Source organism: Nuphar pumila, chromosome 16 (assembly GCF_984573655.1).
Source record: "Nuphar pumila chromosome 16, dmNupPumi1.hap1.1, whole genome shotgun sequence".
NCBI classification, from domain to species: domain Eukaryota; kingdom Viridiplantae; phylum Streptophyta; class Magnoliopsida; order Nymphaeales; family Nymphaeaceae; genus Nuphar; species Nuphar pumila.
This window is the reverse complement of record NC_143264.1, coordinates 72,874,795-72,896,320: the sequence shown is the minus strand read 5'-3', so window position 1 is coordinate 72,896,320 and position 21,526 is coordinate 72,874,795. Positions and strand designations below refer to the sequence as shown.

At 38.6% G+C, this 21,526-nt stretch overlaps 1 pseudogene; it reads left to right on the top strand.

The window, feature by feature from the left end:
- The first annotated feature begins 1,663 nt into the window (after positions 1-1,663).
- On the top strand, positions 1,664-12,016 carry LOC149813555 (uncharacterized; annotated as a pseudogene).
- Positions 12,017-21,526: the final 9,510 nt, after the last annotated feature.

Genomic DNA, 21,526 nt, shown 5'->3' with positions numbered 1-21,526 from the left:
ATAATTTTTTAAAACTTAGGTGAGTTTTTTTATTAACGCCCAAACTTTAGTTGAGTTACTGAAAATCTTCTTATTAAGAATATATTTTATCATAAGTTGGATAGTGTTCCCTGGTTTTGACGTGCCTCCGTGTGCCCTCAATCTAATCTGTCTAATCTATTAATGATCGTATGATAAAAAAAACCTGTAACTTGGATCATATCAACAAGGATTTTTGACGGCATAAAAATCAATGGCTCATGATGCACCAAAATTTCATGACTTAAAAAATCATAATTTTATTTTTAAAAAAATACGAGGCAAATGTGTGAATATTCTTTTTTCTTTTTTTTTGAGAGAGAATAAATAATATTATTAACATAGTAAAATAGGGATACAGATCAAATTAGATAGAGGGGCTCTTACGAGATACCAGGTTCCCTTAGAGCATGTTTGATCGTCCGTACCGCACTTTGTGTGGGACTCGAATGCTAATTTTCCCATGTTTTTTAACAAACGTGGGACGCAGCGGACGCGTGGAACACCGTCCGCCGAGTCTCACTTTTAATGTAATTAACGTTCTACCCTACCCCTGTTACAAAATGAACAGACAGAAGGGGCATGTTTAGCCTAAGAAAAATAACCTCGACGGAGGCGTACTCCCATCCTCTGTTTCTCTCTCACCCCAACTCTCTCCTCTCACCACGACGCTCTCTCCTCTCTCTCACTCTCTCCTCTCACCCCGACGCTCTCTCCCTCTCTCACCTTCGACTCTAGCGGTTCCTCCTGGAACCTCCCTCTCTCACTTTTGACTCTGTCCGGTCCCTCTTGGGAACCTCCCTCTTACCTCTCTTCGACGAACCTCTTTCTCCGGCCATCAAGAGAGGACCTGTTTGTAGGCATACTTTAGGGTTATGAGGGTAGTAGTAGCTGACTGATCAACTGCAACTCTTAGATTTTGATGTTTAGGGTTCGGTGAGACTCCAAGAATATTTTCTTTCTTCTTTTTTCTTTTTTTTGAGGTACAAAAATTAGAGAGAAAGAATTATCATTTGTTTGGTGTTTGCTCTCGTTTAACTCCTACTATAAATAGTTGAAAGAAGAAATGAAACGTGAAGAAAATCGAGTATAGTGTCCGTTGTTACTTTTGCCTTTACTGTTTCTTCTTCTCCTGATCATTAATTGGTAAGATCATTTGGGTATGTGGATGGAGATCTGATCTATCTTTGCAAAGAAGAGAACGATAAAATGGTTACGTTTTGGGATGCACCCACATACCCAGAAAAACAGGGGCCAGCTGGATTTTTGCAAATGTCGAGTAATTTTCCAGCTTATCCTGTTTTCCTGAAAGAAATGTGATAATTGACAGAATCCATAATGCTGACTTGTAGAATTGACTAGCTCAACTCTCAGCTAGCAAAAGTCAGGTCGATCATTCTATATTTCTGTCTTGCCTTGATCCATCCAGCCAGGTCACGAGTTGGATTAGTTCCCAACTATGATGGCTCCATAAGATTAAGAGGACTCAATAAGTTTCTCACAATAATGCTCATTGGATGTAATTTGAATGGTCTGTATTAAAAATAGCTCTCCTTGAGTTGAGCAACATGATTAAAACTCATCTAAGGTGGTGAAAAATCACTGCAATCATGCATTAGCATTACCTTGCAGACAACGCCCTGCGATGTCGCTTAGCTTGATCTATTTGAAATCTAAAAACCTTAACAAAGAGTCACAATTCTACTTGGCTATTGACATTAGAAGGCGAAGGTGAGGTATTTGTAATTTGTGCTGTTTTTTCACCTTGTCTTGAAATGCTAAAAATTTTTAGTGGATGGTTATAATTCTACTTGGCCATTTCATTAGACGACAAAGGTGAGCGATTTGCTACATTGTATGCTGTTCAACCTTGTTGTTTTGTTTGTAAACACATACAATGTTCGGTTTTTTATTAAGGTTTAAGTTATTAACTGTGCTGTCATTGCATTTTTTATCAAGGTTTAAGTTATTAACTATGCTGGCATTGCATTATAAACATGCATATCTCCCTTGGGACAGATAATGCACTATCTTCCTTTGTATTTTTTTGGGTGATAGTATTTGAAGAAAGCATTGAGTCACACTCCTTATAACATATTCATGATTTTGTCATTGAAGTACAGTAGATCATACATGAAAATTCTGAGCTCAGATGAGGAATGTTCTAGAGATAATATAATCATATCAGTTAGACGTGGTCTCATTCATAAACATTGGATAATATGGAAATACTATCATATTCTAGACTGGTATGTGCTGTACTTGTCATATTCTGGAAATACTATCTAGAGTATCTAATTGTGGAAGTTTCCTGCAGATGGAGTGCCTCCTGTTTAGGATAATGTTACCCTTACATATGAAAAGTTTTCTCTTAATAAGACCATTTCTCAAAGCACAAATGATGATACTTCAGTCAATGTCCTTGATAGGATAACTTTAACTCTTGAAAAGATACAAAATCCAAGCACATTAAAAACAGCTTTTGGACCTGCATTGCTTCAAGATGGAGAAGAAAATGTTGGACAAGTGTTGTATCGTCAAGGAATAAAATACCTTATGTGGAACACTTATGATGTCCATTTTTATGCCTTATATGCTCCAGTCATGACCTTTCCAAAACTTGAACTCAGCATCCAAAGAGATTTTGCAACAGCAGTAATGATGAATGATCCTGAAAAAATGCAAACACTAGCTGAGGGTGAGTGGGTTCCCAGAAAGGTTCTTGGTGCTGTACCCCATGATATCGGGCTTCATGACCAGTGGTTTGAAGTAAATGCCTATAATCTCCACAACTCGAATAGGTGGAAGGACTTGAACCCAAAATTTGTGCTCCAAGTTTACAGGGATGTCATTGCAACTGGTGATAAGTCATTTTGCCATGCTGTTTGGCCATCAGTTTACATGGCCATGGCTTACATGGAGCAGTTTGAAAAAGATGGAGATGGGATGATTGAGAATGAAGGTTTTCCTGATCAGACCTATAACGTGTGGTCTGTGACTGGTGTTAGTGCTTATACAGGAGGGCAGCACTTCAGGCTGCTTCTGCAATGTCACATGAGGTTGGTGATAAGATTTCTGAAGGGATTTTCTGGAGTAAATATGAGAAGGCCAAAAAGGTTTATGACGCATTGTGGAATGGTTCTTATTTAAATTATGATCATGGTGGCAATGGTTCAAGCTCATCCATCATGACAGATCAGTTGTCTGGATACGTAGGACCAATTTTTTACTTACAATCTTATGTGTATGTTTGTACTTTGCTTGTATTCTGTTGATATTTGCCTAGGTTACTTACAATAACCTGTTGATATTTTAAAGCTGAAATTCTGTAGCTTGCTAACATGATAATGCAAAATGCAGTTGTTCAAGCAGGGGAAGAGACTGAACTACTGGTTGGCCTGAATAATGGGGGTAATTTTGTTTATCATTCTTCATCTCACTTCTCCTCCATATTCTTTTTGTTGGTTATCATTCGTCTTTTATTTTTGTTTATCTGTTGTTTCTCTCGTTTATGGTCAAATTGATGTCTGTTCTGTTGCAAAAATTACAGGTGAGGCCTTTGAAGGTATGAACACCTCAAATTTTTCAAAATTTTATAAAATTTCCTTTTTTGCCCCTGACCTCTATTTTCTGAATAATTGAGTCAGTTTTGATCAAAATTTCAGTTATTTCTCGGATTCACTGGCATCCAAATCCATTTTCTATATCTGACTCAATTTCGGATCCGAATCTAATTTTAAAATCCAATTATGAGCCTTGTTATCCAATTTTCAAAACGAAATTATAAAAATACCAAAAATAGTTTCTGAATGGCTTAGATAGTCTGTCAGGTATCCATTTGGATTCATTATTCTATATTTCTCAATTCGAGGTCCAAAACTCGAATATTTTCTCAAAACCCTGGATCCAAACCCATTTTCTAAAGAAATTTTCAAAGTTTAATCCTAAATACTCAGAAAACCCCTCTTTTGTAATTTTTTTAAATTTTTACAAAAATAGTTTAGAAATCCCATAATTTTAAAGTTTTTATTTCAAAAATAGAAAAAAATATAGAAAATGCCAAGAAAAGATCAAAAAAACAAAATAGAAAAGAAAATACAAAAAAAAAACATGGTTTAGAAACCCCCCCTCTTTTTGAAAACATTTTTTTAGCTAAAACCACTTTTTTGGAAAATTTTAAGAAAACGGACCACTGTTTGAAAATTTCTGAAAAAGTTGGAGGACCTCCCTTGAAAACTCCAACGGCCATCCGTTGCGAGAAACACTGCAGGAGGGGCGATGGAGGCCATCGCCCTCCACCTTCCCTCTCTCTCTTTATATATATATATATATATATATATAAAAGCACTTCAGCAGTCATCCAATCATCTATCTTCTACCTCGCCATTTGCTTTCTCCTTCACGATCCATCTCTCACCTCCCCATGTGCGCCTCTCAATCCCTCCCTTCTCCTTCCTCTTAGCACTTTTCCTTCTCTGGTTCTCTGAAGGGAATCCTACAGTAGAGCTTCTTCCCCCTTCCGAAGGGATTATTTCAGAGCCTCTGCGGAACATGGTAAGAACCTCTCCCCTTTACTTTCTTTGCTTTACTTTTGATTTTCTGGTTTTTGCCCCATTAAACACACTTCTGGTGGTGTTGAGTTGCCTGTGCAACATCAACCCACCCCTGCTGCTACATCAATGGAATTTTCCAATTCCAACATCTAATTTCCATTTTTGCTTTTTATTTTTTTATTTCTTTTATTTTTTTTTTGTATTTAAGTTTCCTGATTTCTGTTATTGCATTTCTGTTAGTCCTGATCATTAGCGATATTCTTGATTTTATGTTTTCTCTTTTAATCCATGCCCCATTTTCATCTTCGTTATGTATATTATTTGTCACTTATAAATCCGGTTGTTGTGTGGCTCAACATACACAGCATCCAAGAATCTGAAATCTCTTGGTTTCACTGGATGGTTGAGGAGATTCGAACTTCACTTGATAAAAAGCATCGTGGAATTATATTCTATCTTCTTTTGTCCGATTAACTGGTTTCCTGTATTTTTCATTGTAAATTTGAACTTTCCTGTGTGTCTGAGCAGCAGGAATCAGTCCACTGCTATGAACTGTGAGGATCCGATACTTGAGGTTGACCTACTACTTAGCTTAATGCATTAAATTTGTAGGATCGATATGCATACTTGGTTCATTGTAAATTTTCATTTTATTTACTGCAAATTTCTGTTTCACTGGCTACAAAACTTTATCTGCTGTGAATATTTGCTAACTATTATTGTAAAGGGGTCTTTTACCTTACAAAACGAGATCCAGATATATCTACATGATCCACGATTATGGTATCCTTCTCAAGCAAATGGGTCCCAACTCACCCATGTTCAGCCACGCTAAGGTAAGTGATGGCTCTGATGGACAAAAAGCGTGTGATTATAAAAACTCGTGTGCTAGATTTGCAGCCCAGAGCCATAGAATTGGGTCTCCCTCTCAGTTGGCCACGGTAAATATTCCTTCTCTTTCTAAATTCTAATATTTATTTTATTTATTTATTTTTTTTGTTCATCGCCCCATTAAAAGCACTTCTCGTGTTACTGCTTTGCCGATAGCCATGTCAGTCCACCTGCGTTCAAAATCGACGGAATGATTGTATAATTCCAACAAATTTTCTTTCTTCATTTTTGCAAATTATTGAATTTTGTGGTCTGTACATGTTTGAATCAACGCTCCCGTCATCGTTACTGTCTCTCTTTCCAATTTATCCCTTTATATATGTGTACCTTGTGTTCACCAGGTTCAATGGATTATCAACTTTTTTTTATTATTTATTTTATTTTAGTAATTTTCCTCTCTTTTTTCTTTCTTTTCTATTTTGCATTTCCTGCTTACCCGTTGGTTGTTGCATTATGATTCTGATGTTCTGCTAGTTCCTGAGTATGTTGTTTCCCTGGAAATACTGTTTGGGTTGTTGTTTAAACATTATGCATCTATTTTCATTAAACATTGTTTTCATTTCATCATTATGTCGATGATCATCTTTTCCTTTCCCTGTTCCTTCATTGGTTCATTTGCGTCATGTCAACCGCATTGATCATTAGAGCATGACCCATTCGTTTATAACAGCATAATTCATTGGCTTTGCATCTGCGCTGAGCAGTCCATCAGCGTATATACCCCCCTTGTTCCATCCTCTTTCGTTGATATCCCCGTAGGTATATGTTAAATTAAGCCTATGATATCGCAGCATCATTTATCTATGCATCTCTTGTTGATCCAACATTTTATCTAGATCTGGTGTGTAATTTTAGTATCGCTTGCACCAGACTAAGATCCGGTAACATACCCATCTGAATCTACGTGTTTTATCTTTCTGTTATTGTTTCTATGATCCTTCATCTTCAGTTCAATTTTACACTTAGATCGGACCTCTATGTTATGAATAGGTTTTACTGATTTTCATCTGTACATTATTGGCATCCATACCACTTGTTATTTTGCATTTGTTGCCATATATTCTCTGTTTAGCATCCATTTATTTTGTCATGCTATCTGCGTCCCGATTGCTTGTTAGACTTGTTGCTTCTGGGTTGTTAATAGACGTTATGCATATGCCTCTCACATTGATTCAGAAGGTTCTACAAACACATCAAAGATATCTCATATGCAGGAAAGAAAAAGGAAAAGTCCTAATTTCACGGTTTCCAAATTCTTAAATACACCTGCTACTGCCATGCGCTCTTTTCATACAACTCTGGTAAAAGGGCTCACCAGTTCCTAATTGACAGAGAGTCGATTTTGGGGCACTTAGTTCTAATGCTAAGAATCTTGCAATTGCTCTTGCCAAAACTTTTCATAACAGTCTCAACCATTCGGGCTATCTTAGCTCAAGTAACCTTGAAACGTCTCTGTCAGTGAAGTGTCAACATCTAGGAAGGGTCGTGGATGACATGGTAGCCTTGACTTTTGATGGCTAGCAGCGATTATGTTCAAGGTTACAAGTTGGTTGCTATGGACTCTATCTTTCATTATTCATTGTCTCAGTTCAGCTCAGGAAAACACTTTAGAAGGAAGCAACTTGTCTCACAATTCCCGGTTACATTGCAAAGTTGTTGTCGTATGCTTAAATATTTTGTCAAGTCATCTTTATTTTTGCAACCACCATTTATGCATCTACAATAGCTCACATACCTCGCTCACATGTATTGGTGATCCCAATACTGCCATGATCATATGTCATTTATTGTTTTCACAACACATACTATCCACTGTAGCCATACTACAGCATCATACTCTTTATCTTCACACTGCTAATATCATTTCCACCTTACAAATCACACCTCCTTCACCTTGCACCACATATTCCACTGCATTTTTTCTGTTTCACTGTATTCCTGCATCTCTTATACTTAGTTACAAAAAGCATACGTTAGATCATTTCATCATTTACTGCTATAAATTTTTGTAGCATCCTTCATTACCACACATTCACAGCAATACTCTTCACTCATTAATAAGTGTCTTCATTCCCATGGCACATTTCATTCATTTGCTATCATAGTATATAACTCACCTTCACCCAGCACCACTGCTGAAGCATTTACACCATCACTTGGGTATCACCTCACTTGGGTATCACCTTCACTACACAGCTAGGCCACCCATGCTATCACCCACCTGAAACCACCCACAACATACATGTCATTTTTACTTCAGCTTACAGCATATTCCTGTCATCTATTACAATATCATGTGTATCCTATCATATACATTACAATATATGTCTCTTCGTTAAGATAGTATATTATATAGATACCTTGTATATATCGTATTAAAACTCATGTAATAAAAAGTTACCAAGTTTACAGTTAGGATTAATTTCGATCCAATCAATCAGATCCAACTGAGATATTGTTGGAAATGTATAATATGTTTGATCCTGAGGGTGGCTTCTCCGTGTAAATATTAAAAAAAGAAAAAGTAGATCTAATTAATACCACGGGGTCTCATATCATAATTGGATCCACGAGTTTGCTTTAGGATCCAAAAGTAGCTAGTACTCATCAAAACTCAAAAGTAGGGTAAGACGTACAACCCCATGTCCGGCCCGTTTAAATCCCTACTCATTACTAAGGATGCCTAGGCTCCATACTGGTGTGTTAGTCTGTACGTCAATGATTAGGATGATTTAAGGACGCTCATCGTATGGTATAAACTCACCTTTGGCTTTTGGTGCAATGTTGCCATCCGCTTGTGTGGCCGGTACCTATCGTATCGGCAGAAATTCGATATGATACTAGCCTGAATCGGTTATTTTTAAATAAATGTCACTTATAATAATATTGTTTAATGGTCGTAACATGTGTCACGTTATGATTGATACGGAATATTTTTTAATTATTTTTTTAACCGATTCAGAACGATTCACTTGAGAATCCTGACTCACCTGAATCATTGGCCAAACGATTCAGGGCCGATACGGATACTGACAACATTGTTTTGATGTCCTGATAAAGACCACATTCTTTAATTTGCGTTGATACCAAAATTAACTTGTTTGTTATGAATAAATGTGCCAAGTGTTTTTTTTTTTTTGACAGAATACGAATTCAATAATATTTAGGAAAAATAAATATTACAATACTCTGATGAGGTATCATTTGCTGCGGCAGAAAACAGAGAAAATAAAAAACATTGTTGCAGTCCATGGATCACAATTCAGGTAATGCAGAGAAACATACAGTATCTGCAGAAAAACAGGAGAGCATAGCGACAGCCACAGTTAACTCAGTGCCCTTCAAAATTTCGGATGCTGTAAGTGACCACCATCAACCTGAAGAGCAAATCAGCTGGGTCCATGTCCAAGTTTGTACTGCTGTTGTTTGCTGCTGAGATGGCCATGCAGAAAAAACCAGAGACGGGGGGCGAGAGAAGGGGTGAACAACATGAAGAACAGAGAGAAAACAGAAAGCAGAGTACGCAAACAGCATGCTGATTCAGCATTGCCCTCCTTGTTCCACCAACTGCCAGATCCCACAAGCACCAACCCAGCTAACGTCAGAACCTGGTCATTTAAGCATCACTCGTTTATGTAACAGGCCTGCGAGAGATTGTTTCAGTATAATCAACCGAGAGAGCAGAGTGAGCGAGAGATTCAAGTTTTATGTCTTTCCTTGCCTAAAAGTAAAAAGCTACCTAAAAGTTAAGGAGCAAAGCGATTGATTTTAAGTCTTTTAGTTTGGTGGCCTAAGGTCACCACTGATCTATTACTAACAACAATATACCTAAAGCATACATGAGCTCTTTTTTTTCACGAAAAATGCTGAAGCAACACCCAACAACACCATATAAATAGTCACTTGGAGCCCTAACACCTTATTTCAGGGATCGCAGGAGAAGGTTAGATCCCAAGAGATATTTTTATCATCCCATACACATTTAAATAAAAACTGCACCAATGCACATCCCAAAATAGGTGGGCAGCGCTCTCCACAAAGGGATTCAGTAGTTTTCTAGACTTTTGTGTATATTAGAAGTCCTAATAAAGAAGAGAAAAAAATTGATCCATGTGAAATTTCTGAAAATGTGTGCTAGGAGTTTCAACAAATGGATGCAAATGTTTATCATCTCCACTTTGTCCAGTTACACTTCCAGTGTCAGAAGAATTAATAAGGGCAGAAGTCAAAGAAGATGCAAAACTCAGCGAGTTCCAGCAAGAGTTGGTGCAATTGGCAGGCCCAACTGAACGGTGACCATATATAAGGATACTTATCATGATAAGCTAGTAGAGGACATGACTGTTGCAGAAGCTTCTGAATATGTCCATGGTGCGTTCTTAGAAGCTTGCCAGCACTGCCGGAGAAACGGAATGGACGAATCGGAAATCGCCGCCGGCAACTTTCCAAAGAGGCCAAGACCAAAATCATTCATCAACAAAATGTTTGCTCTCCTAGCATGCAACCATTCTTAGTTTGCTTATGTTCTGTTTGAAAGCTTGGGTTTCTCCTTCCTCCATTGGATGATCTGCAGTAATTTGTTCTTTTACCATTGTAGTTATTACACCAAATCATGTTTGTGTATTATAATATTAAAAATTTCCTGTAGAACTCTAGGATGGTGCCACTATGATATGTGTCCTCAAATGAACTAATTAAGTTTTCTAGCCATGGTATCTTATTTTGAATGGGTTATTGAACAATGGTTGTTTCATTTATTGTTCCATTAGTAATACCTCTAGGACTTCATAAATATGAGATTTGGCCTTGGACCGGCTCTTTGTATAGTTGGCTTAGTAGGATGGGTCAGATGAGACCGGTTTTCTATTTTTAGTCGAGGAAACCGCTCCCTAGACGCACTTACGGTCTCTGTCCATGTCAACGTAATACTCTGAGGGCTTGCCCCTCGACCCCAGGGAGTCGCCAAGCTTTTGCTTATAAAGGGGATGATGTCCATGGGATTTGAACCTAGACTGCCCATCAAACGGTCCCACTACAGGACCAAACCCCTGGGGTCTCAAATGAGGCCGGTTTTTCATGATCTCAAATTCATTGTTCAATATGGATTTTCAGATCTGTGACCCGATCTTGGCAAGTTGGGTCAGAAATACATGCATCGCAAATTTGATTCTAAAACATTGGCATTCAAATGCAACGTTAGTGGAATGTAACCCGTTGCAAGAAAGAAGAGTTGTTTTAGTGGGAAAGTTCTCAATGGTTCTTTCTAATGGCTAAATAAATGTGTTTGGATCTTGTGGAACTTAGTGGAATTGGAATCCATTTTCATTAGATTGTGCTAAATCATTTGGGAGCATTTGTTTCACTCTATGAAAGAGACCCTAACTCTTTCACAAGAAAGAGGGGCCTCTTTAATTTTCACCAGAGGTGGAATGAACACCCTTGTGGGATTTAGGTGGTGGGGCCCACTTGTTAAATGTCCGAGAGACCCAGCCCACTTGTTAAATGGCAGAGAGACCCATTTTGCTGTCAAAATTAAAGTTGCACCCCCTCTTTGGGAACGACTTTTCTCCCGTTTTATCTCTTTCGTGGCAATGTAATAAACGCCACTTATCTTGATTCGGCTCATCACGAACTCATTCATTATCAGCTCGTATAGCTTGCGAGCTGCTCATTTAGTTTAAACGAGTAGAGCCCCAAACCAGGGTGGACGGCTGGGTTGAACTCATATGGATAAACAATATAAATGTTCTATGTATGGTATATATTTTATGTGTAATACATAAAGAAAAGAGAAGGATGCAAAGAATATATATATGAGAGAGAGAGAGAGGAATGCATGAAAAAGTAGTTATAAAATATTAATTATTAAGTTTAATATATAAAATATATATTTTTTAAGTGTAATATAAAGAAAATATTTACATTTCATGTATAAAAAACATGAAACTTTTCTACACAAGCAGTTCTTGTTCGGCTTGTCTCCTTCATGGACCAGTAGGGCTTGAAATAGCTAGATCAGCTCGGCTTAACACGAACACGAGCTGAGTCATGAGCTTGACCCACTGTCAAACGAGCTGAGCATTAACAAGCCCTATTCCGTTCATTCGGCTGGTTCACCAGCCCTACCTGAGATGCCCCACAGGTGGAATTCACTTTCCCCTTCTCCCAAACAAACAGTGGAATTGTGGTTCCACAAGCCCACGACACAAAGTACATGACCTTCAAACTTGAGTCCTTCACAAAGGATGCCCTGAGCGGTGTTGTGAGAGGCGTACGCCTCGGTACCTAAAGCGTACGCCTCAGAGGCGAAGCATAAGCAAAAAGTATCAAGGCGTTGTAGTGAGGCGTTTGAGTCTTGAAGTGTACGCTTCACATGGGTGAAGCGTACGCTTCACATGGGTGAAGCGTACGCCTCGCATCGAAGCACGCTTTGCATCTAAGGCGTATGCATCATGTTACTCTTCCCTCTTCGGTGCACGGTAGAGTACCTCGAGATGACGGAGGAGCACAACCACGACAATCTCGTCGCCAAGGCGGAGGCGTTCCTGAGCTAGACGTTGTCAAGACCCTAAGCTCGTGTAAGTGACTCCTGCCGGAAACCGAGGAGCTCGACATCACCAGGTGGTGCATCGAAGCCATAGCGATTAAGGCTGCCACCAACCTGTCCCTCTTCAGATGGCCAGTGGCGGAGGGGGCATCCGACGATCTGGCGAGCCCCAGCAACAATGTCCCCTGGAATGGGATCGAATCCGACCTCCGGCAACGAGGACCGGTGAGGTCCGCTTGGTGGTTACCTCATTCTTATGTAATACAAACCTACTCCATTGAAACCGGTCGCCGACGCCGAAAAATTTTCCAATAAGGCAAGGGTTCTGGAAACGACGATCTCAGAAGTTCCAGAGAAGGTATTACTTGATAAGGTATCCTTCTGCTTCTCGATTTTCTTAGTCGATGAAGGCTCTTGAACTGTTATTGATGCCCCTCTGTTGGCCTGTAGTTCACGGACTCCACTAGCACTGGGGGCATTAGACTATGGTGGGACCTGTGTTTAAATATCCATCGCAGCAACCGAAGCAACTATATTAGAGTCGTCTCCCTATGTAGATTTGGAATCTTGAGGAGTTTAATTGTTCTTCTCAAAATCATTTAGGACCGAAAAACAGTTGGTTCGATTCTCTCTGGGAACCTTTGCTTGATCAATTTTGGGTTTTTGATGCATCTTCGCCTGGGTCCACTCATCCTGGGAGGCAGATTGAGGAGTCCCATCGAAATCAAATTTCTGAGCAGGACAGGTCATCGCCGAGTGGTTCATCAACCCACATTGAGAACAAAACTGTATCTTCTGTTCGTACACTATTTCTTGCTGAAAGAAGCATCCATTGAGAAAAGCTATCTCAATTTGTGGCTTAGCAACAAAGTTCAGTGGAACCGCCACGCAAATTCTGGCGAAGGCACATCTATCCATGGTGCGAGTGTAGGCATCGATGTCCCCTAGAATGGGATCGAATCTGACCTCCGGCACTGAGGACTGGTGAGGTCCGCTTGGTGGTACGACGAGCTCACCGTTCTGGTTTGTATTATATAAGAATGGTTGTGCCTCGAGAGCATCGAGGGGTCATTGGTGTGCTATGCCAAGAAGTTAATCTCGGGCCTCTCGCGGAGAAACCGGGCATTGTCCTCTCACTTTGTTTCCATCGCAATAGAGGACGAGCAGAGGGAGCTCTTGGAGACGGTGGTGAGCCACATGGCGGCGAGGAAGAGTAGCAACCCGACGACAACGACAAGTTAATTATAGGAAAATACTATTTATTTTATATTGTCGTTTATTATTAGTTTTTATTTAAACTTTTTATTATTTTATTAATATTATATATTTTTTTATTTATTTTTTTATTTTGATTAATACTATTTATTTTTTTATTTTGATTAAACTTTTTATTATTTTATTAATATTATATATTTTATTAATACTATTTATTTTTTTATTTTGATTATATTTTTTTTTTATTATTGTCGTTTATTATTATTTTATTAATATTATTAGTTTTTATTTAAACTTTTTATTATTTTTTTTATATTGTCGTTTATTATTAGTTTCTTACGCTTCAATGCCTCAAGGCTTACCCCTCGCTTCATAACAAATTCAACGCCTCGCCTAGCCTCGGCCCGCCCTTAGACCAACTTACAGAAGTTGTGTGGCCCCTACCGTCCTCTTTGTACAACCGTGGGACCCACCATGAACACCACCATCAATGACTCTTTATTAAGGATTTTTTTTCTTACCAGTTTACCGTGAGAAATATACAAAAGATTACAACGTGCCAACTCGTTGTGTCAGCCGTCCATTAAAAATGGTCGACGGTCCGATAACAATAACAAAATCTGAACCTTTTTTTGTTTCATCTCGCAATTTCTTACAAAGGAAGAAAAAAATCTTTACAGATTCCACTGCCTTCCTCCGTTATCATCGTTAACACAAATCGTCTTCCTTGTCACCTGAACTATTTCCGGCCACCTTGCCGGAAGAGCTACCGTTGGAGAATTCCGGCCGACGTGCCTCCACCATCCTTTCACCACCACCACAAGCAGAAGCGGTAAACCTCGCCCTGGAGTGCAACCGCATTAGAATTCTGCTCTCTTCCTCCTTGAACGACAGCCTCCCGCCATGCCGCAGCTCCGAGAACACCGGCATTGTCGTCCCGGCCTCGACGTCAGCATTCAAATTGCGTCGGCAGACCGGGCAGGTGCTGTGCGAAACCAACCAGTTGTCGATGCAGTTCGGGTGGAAGCCGTGGCCGCAAGCCGGAAGCAGCCGGAAGACGTCGTCGTCGTCGAACTCGCAGAGGCAGATGGCGCATTCGAGGCTCGGCGCCCCCGGCCGGATGTCCTTCACAGCAGAATAAGAGAAGATGGGGAAGGAGGCTATGACTTTTGGGTGGAGGCCGACGTCGGAAGGCTCGTCTCCGTTGCTGCCGACGTTGGCAATGCCGGTCTCCTGGGGGGGGTGCGGCGGCAGCGGCGATAGGAAGAACTCAACGGTGAGGCGGCAGAGGTACATGGATATGAAGCCGATGATGAAGAACACGATGAGGGTGAAGGTGATAAACAAGTTGTTGGGTGGGGAGGTGGAGGAGGATGATGAGGAGTTGCTGTGGTGGTGACGATTAAAGAAGGAAGAGGGGGAGGGGGATGATTCCGGCGGGTGGTGGTGGTGGTTGGTCTGGCCGGAATCTGCCGAGGAGACCACGAGGAGGAGGAAAAGGTAGAGCAAGAACGAGGGGGGAGCTCTTCCCGTCATCATCGGGAACGGTTGGGAAAAGAAAGGTTGGGGTGGGAATCAGAATTCCGATAGAGGGTCTGGTTGGGCGTGAAATAGGTCGGAGGTCGTCTGAGTCATCGGGTGGACAGGACGGAGGCAGACTGGAGCGGTTGTCGTTGCTGTGTGGGCAATGGTTGGAAAGGGACGGTTTTGTGGTGAATTCACGGGAATGCCATGCCACTTTATAAAGAGGTCACAAATCTTGAAAAATCCTCAACCGGAAAAAAAAATCTTTCTATAATTTTAAAATTCAGATTTTACCTAAAATATGCAATATATAAATAGATATAATATAAGAGAGTAATGCTCCTACTCTCACATACTAGAATAGGTTGTATTTTCTCAATCAAACCTTATGGATGTACTCAACATAGTTTACTTGATATGAATCATGCTTTTGGATCACGTTCTTTTAACATAAAAATAAGTTTTTTTAAGTTATAAAATTTGGATACATTATGAGCTGTTGATTTTTAAAGGTCTTAAATAAGATACGTGTATAATCACATGATCCAAATCTTGTTTTTCTACTAAATAATGCTTATAACCTATAACCTGCCCCCCCAACACGCATTGTGCATGTTCGGGAGTCCTGACTGAGTACCGTGTGACGCTCAGTCAGGTGTATGGGATCCCCTACACCGCCGTGTACTCTCAGTCGGGGGCCCCGAACATGCACTATAGCTACAGTACGTGTTCAGGGGAGAAGACACAACACCCTCTCCTTAAAACGTGATACTTTCAAAATAGACATGCAATACCACAAAATATCACATTTTATTCGGCATTATATAGGACTCTTCAAAATATTGGCAATATATGTGACATATGATTGAATAATGGAAACGTTATATGAGTTGTATTACAAGGAAGGTGGGTGCTTGTATTTCTGTTGATCTTCTGATTATCATCATTTTCGAGCCTCAATCTGGTTCAATTTATGTGAAGGGGAGATCAAACTTTGGATGAGAAGCAAGAAAAATGCCACTGAATTTAATGTCAAAAGTATTCATTCATTGGTTGAGAACCCATTTATTTTCTGGGTCTTGAAAATAGAAAAATAAAGGGCAGAAACGCAATAAGTTTTAGATGGAAGGGCAACTATTAGTGAGTAAAACGATAAAAGTGGCTTTTTGTCAGTTTTGGACAGTGGAGGGTTAGTTGGTCATTTTTCAAACTGGAAAAAATTTCTCGGAAAAATATTTCCACAGATTACGCTAAATCATGGGCATTATGATTAAGCTTTAAGTAGTTTACTCCACATGGACACGCCCAAAAGGACACGTCATTTTTTGTGCAGTGTCTCACTAAAGATAGTACATAGGAGGATGCGACACGTCGTAAGTTTAAATAACCCTGTGACAACCCTAAACGGTTCACGACGATCCCCACTCCACACTGTCCACCCAGAAAAACCGGGTTGGAGTTAGTGCAGAGCCAACCTGGATCCACTAAAAACCCAACCCCCCAAACGGCGTCAATGCCCAGCCTTATCTGCCTCCAACCTCTTGACTTCTTCCTTTTCATAGCCTCTAGGCAACAACCCCATGGACTCCATCAATGGATGTCAAGGTATCAGATTTAGATCCAATATTTGAATCTGATTAGTCGGATTAGGTTAAGAAAATAGATTGCGATTAATAATTCAGATTTGGAATGCAGTCCTAATTCGATGGATTTTTCAATCCAATAACATATGTAGAATCCGATTAGACTGGATCCAAAGAGTTCAAATTCAGTAATGCCCAGAATTGACCCTAGTTTTTTAAGCTGTTTTTCTTTTTAATAATTCAAGATTCATATCAAATAATCTTTTAATTCAAAAAGTATGCCTTGGTTTCTTCCTCATCCATTGGCCACCATGCTTTAACCATGGTTAATAGTTAATAAATTTACAAATTTACCCATCTTTTTTTATTTTTACTCGAAGACATCGCTCCAGGCTCTCTTACCTAGCGATTTCTTCGAGTTTAAACCAAGAAAATAGTTGCAAGGTTAAAGATGTACTTTTCTTCAAATAGGAAAGCTGGTGTTAGGCAGATCCTCACTGCTTACACAACCATACCGTTGGGATTTGAACTTGCAACGTCCCAACAAAAGGTGACGCCAACTAACTACTCGTACCATGCAAGTGGAGCCCTGTTAGTAAAGATGTTTGTTTTGACGTACACAATACACAGTTTAAAAACTCCTCAGGTCAAACCAGTGACTTGTTGACTCCCTTATTTACTGGGTCAAACCCAGTAAATGACCCAAAAAATGAATAAAATGGCCCAGTCAGCCAAGTTTTAGCATGACTCAGCCGAGTTTTACCATGACCCGGCCAAATCAGCTCATGACTCAGTTGAGTTTATATATATATATATATATATATATATATATATATAATGAAATATAATCTAAAAATTATGTATATTATACATAAAAGATGATTATACATATATTAATAAAATTATACAATAAACATATTATAAAAATATCATATAATATATAATATATTAGTAGTATTCTATAAAATATACATATATTTACATATTTTATATGAAATATAAAGTTAACGTGACCTCGGCCGAGTCCGGGTCAGTCATGGACGAGCCAAATGACTAGTCATTGGGTTTTAAAACTATGATACAGTATTCACAAGCACCACATTCACTTTCACTAGTTATTTAGCATTATTTGTTTCATCAGTCATGACCCATGTCAACCATGATGCTTCTTAAACAAGTTTGTGTGCAGGCCTTGCTAGATCTATCGATTTTAAGCCATAGTGACAAATATCACGATATTTATGAAAATCTTGCGAAAAAAATGTGAGAATTACTTTGAATGTTTTAAACGGCTAAATCTCGTGAGATTTTTTTTGTGACATTTTATCGCGAGAATATTGCGATATTTACTAAATCTCACGATATTATCGCAGTATGTTTGTTACCCTTTTTATTTTACACGATTTCAAAACTCTAAAAAACCTAAGTTTGCAAAAAACACAAATACTCTGTTGAGTCTGTTCTGCTGCAGGGGAAAACAGCCGGCGACTTCAACCGGTTCATTAATTTGTTCCTTCAACTGGTGACTTCAGCCGGCGACTGATCGTGGGTCTTGTTTCGTTCTTCCTTTTGGGGTGGGAGGCGCAGGACTGGGCTGTACCTCCCGAAACAGTTAAAATTATTACTTTTATTTTTGTAAAAGCCGAGCCCTGATTCCATATGAAATAGATTTTTATCCATTTTTTTAGCCCAGTCCTGACTGCAGCAAATAGTTTGATTTGTCCATATGAAATAGATTTTTATTAATAATTGTAGCCATTTTTTTATTTTATCTAAAAAAAAAACAATTTTTTTTTCCTACACCCCTGTTTGCCCCCCCCCCCCCCCCACATGAATCCTAACTACGCCACTGGTCAAGGTTACTGATAGACCCTCATGTAACTAGACTAATACCATTTTTTTTTTTGGGGGGGGGGGGGGGGGGGGTGTTAAATTCTCAGCGTATCAAAGCCTTTGCAACAGGACAAGTCATAATTCTGACAACTGTATGACGAGGTTAGAGATGATACCAAGAATTAGCATTCCCTCCTCCACCCCCATAAAATGAAAGTTGTTCTCTTTTTATGTTTCTTTGTTTTTTCCTTTTACTTTTGCCAAAGCTTTAGCTACTCAGAACAAAGAGGAGAAAACATGTGCCTTTTTGGTGAAACACAACAGTAAAAGTACATAAATTGTTTAATACAGATACATGGTTGAAAAATTAATGCAAATTAACTTACATCTCCGTTTGATGTGTTCTATTAATTGATGCATACATGGTATTAGTCTAGTTACATGAGGGCCTGATGCTTTATTTTATGATTTCTCTTGGGTGCTGATAATCACTTTGGCAAAATGTTATATTTTATGATGTGTCAATTGTGTCATCCCAAAACACATTCTAGGGACCTTTGCAATAAGTACGAATTTGGCTATATAAATGTGCAGTTTTTGATTAAAATATGCAAAATGTTCTATTTTGATACATTTTGCTAAATATTTGATCTATTTTGATGTGTTTTGATGTGTGAATAATTAGTAGCAAGTGAATAATTTTTTGATTTCTTAGTTAGTAGCAAGTGAATAATTTTTTAGTATAAACTTGAATCATTATTATGTGTGTATTTTTATGAATTTATGGTCATTTTGTTTTTGTTTTTGTTTTTGATACTTGATTATTGGTACTTAATGTACGATGATTTAGTGGATACTTGATACTTATTTGAATGGAAGTACATTTGATGTACAAGATTGATACTTATTTGATGCTTGATAGTTTTTAAATATGGTTAGTGGGATTGAAAATAGATTTTATATTTTTTTTCATGTAAAATCTAAGTCACACGGACTCAACTAGGGAGGTGTCGCACCCGAGTCGACACGCCCCGACACGGGTGCCACTTCGGACTCGGCCTAGACTCGGTCAACGAGTCGAGGTCGAGTCCGTCTACATTTTAGACTCGGTTAACTTTGACCGAGTCCAAAAATGTCTATTTGTAGGGTGAAAAAACTAAAAAAATGATTTTTTTTAATATTTTTTATCTAAAAAAATATATAAAAAGAGACTGTTGTGCACAGTCACAGTGTTGTACACAGTGCCTATGCATAGTGTTGTGATGCAGTCACAGACCGTGACTCTGCACAATTACAAACACAGTCACAGACTGTGCTGTGTCTGTGCACTTTTTAAAAAAAAATAAAATTATATATATAGCCGAGTCCCCGTGTCCAAAATTTTTTAAATTGTGCCGCACTCGTGTCGCACCCACACCCATGTGACATAGTGTAAAATTTAGTTAGTTTATTTTATTTGTTTTTTTATTTTTTAGATTTTTAAGAATTTATTTGATTTTTTAATTTATTCCCAAGATTTTGTGAAAAAAAAACTCGAGAAATATTCAAAAAGTTAAAAATCTCCCAAGAAATTCACTGCCGTGAAATTGCCGTTTTAAACTTTTGTCACAATGTTTTAAGCTTGTATATAATAGAACTAAACCAAAACAAGCATAAGAGAGAAGAGAGACAAAACTAATTTAAGTGGTTCGGCCTGGGTGCATACATCCACGGATCAAGCATGTAAAGTTTAGTTTTTCTTCAAGTCTTTACACATTTATAAGTACTTGTCATGCAAGTCCATTCCCTTGAGAGCTGCATTTCCCTTGAGAGATTTTTTTTTTATAATGCCTATCATTTTGAATAATTTTCCTTCTTCTTTCATGTTCTTTCTCTTTTCTTCTTTGATGATACACTTTCTTTTTTGTAGGATATCCTTGGATGCTGGACGATGATTTGAATGCAACTGTCAATGCTGGCAGATGCGTTGATTCAGCCTTGATATATATTTATCCTTCTTTGATCTCATAACATGTCAAGTTGAATCTTTCCTTGATTAGTCTTTGATTCTTGGATTTGGATCTCTTGCCTAATACCCCCCTACAAACTTGGCAGGGGTGTCAACCAGAGGCAAGTCTGGGCCTAAGAGTTTGGAAGGTAGCCTACCTGAGAGGCTTAATGAAGATGTCGGTGACTTGGGCATGTGAGGGAACAAATCTTATGGTGAGCTGCTATTGTGCTACTTTTTTTTTTGACAAATTGATAATCAATCTCAATATGCTTAGATTGATTATGAAAAACATGATTAATAGTCATTTAGAGTGCAGACAAGTTATCACAAAAAATGGTTGGGGGGCTTGTGACATGTTGACATGTTGACATCAAGATCTCTTAAGATATATATAATTCATGTGACTTCAGTCATAGTAGATGCAAGAGCCCTGTATTCTGATTCCGAACCTCACCTAGCAACCATGGGTTGTTTTTTTGCACTCCATGAGATGCAATTACCTTCAATATTATATGCAGTATCTGATAGAAGATTGCCTTGTGGATTAGCAACCTGCCCAATCAACACCAGACTACCCATACAACATGAGGATTGTTTTTCAAAAGGTGGATGTCATAATTAATGGAGCCTTTGATATATCATAAAATCTTTTTGACAAGTTGAAAATAAAATTGAGTTGGTGCATGCATGTGTTTGCACACATAATTCACACTGAAAGATAAATCAGGCCTTGTAAAAGTGAGGTACTTTAAACTTCTTACAATGCTTTGATAAAACACAATGTTCTAGAATGGTTCATCATTTTTTGGAGGTTGTGGTTTTCCAACCATGGGAGTGCCAATAGGACGACAATCTAACACTTTGGCACGCTCGAGGATGTCATCAGCATATGTACATTGATCTAAGAAAATCCCCTCAGAGAATTGTAGGACATGTACCCCAAGAAAATGGTGTATATAACAAAGGTCTTTCATGGCAAATTCTTGGTTTAGCTTTGATATGATTTCATTGAGAAAAAAAATTCAGCTCCCTGTTATTATAATATCATGTAGGTATAAGAGCAAGAATATCCATCCCAAGCTATTTTGACACATAAGCAAGGATGAGTACGAAACACTGCAAAAATTCCCATCGCCAACAGGTAGATACTAAATCTATAGAAAGTCTTGACAGATTGTTTGAGCCAGTATAACGCTCGATTGAACTTGCAAACATAATTGGGTATGTTTTTGCCGGTGGGTTGTTCCATAAATACTTTATCTCCCATAGACCCATGTAAGTAAGCATTCTTTATATCTAACTGCCAAATGTCTCATCCTTGCGCAAGTTGTCTGTTTTATAACGCTAGTCTGAATAACTGTGTAAACCCCTT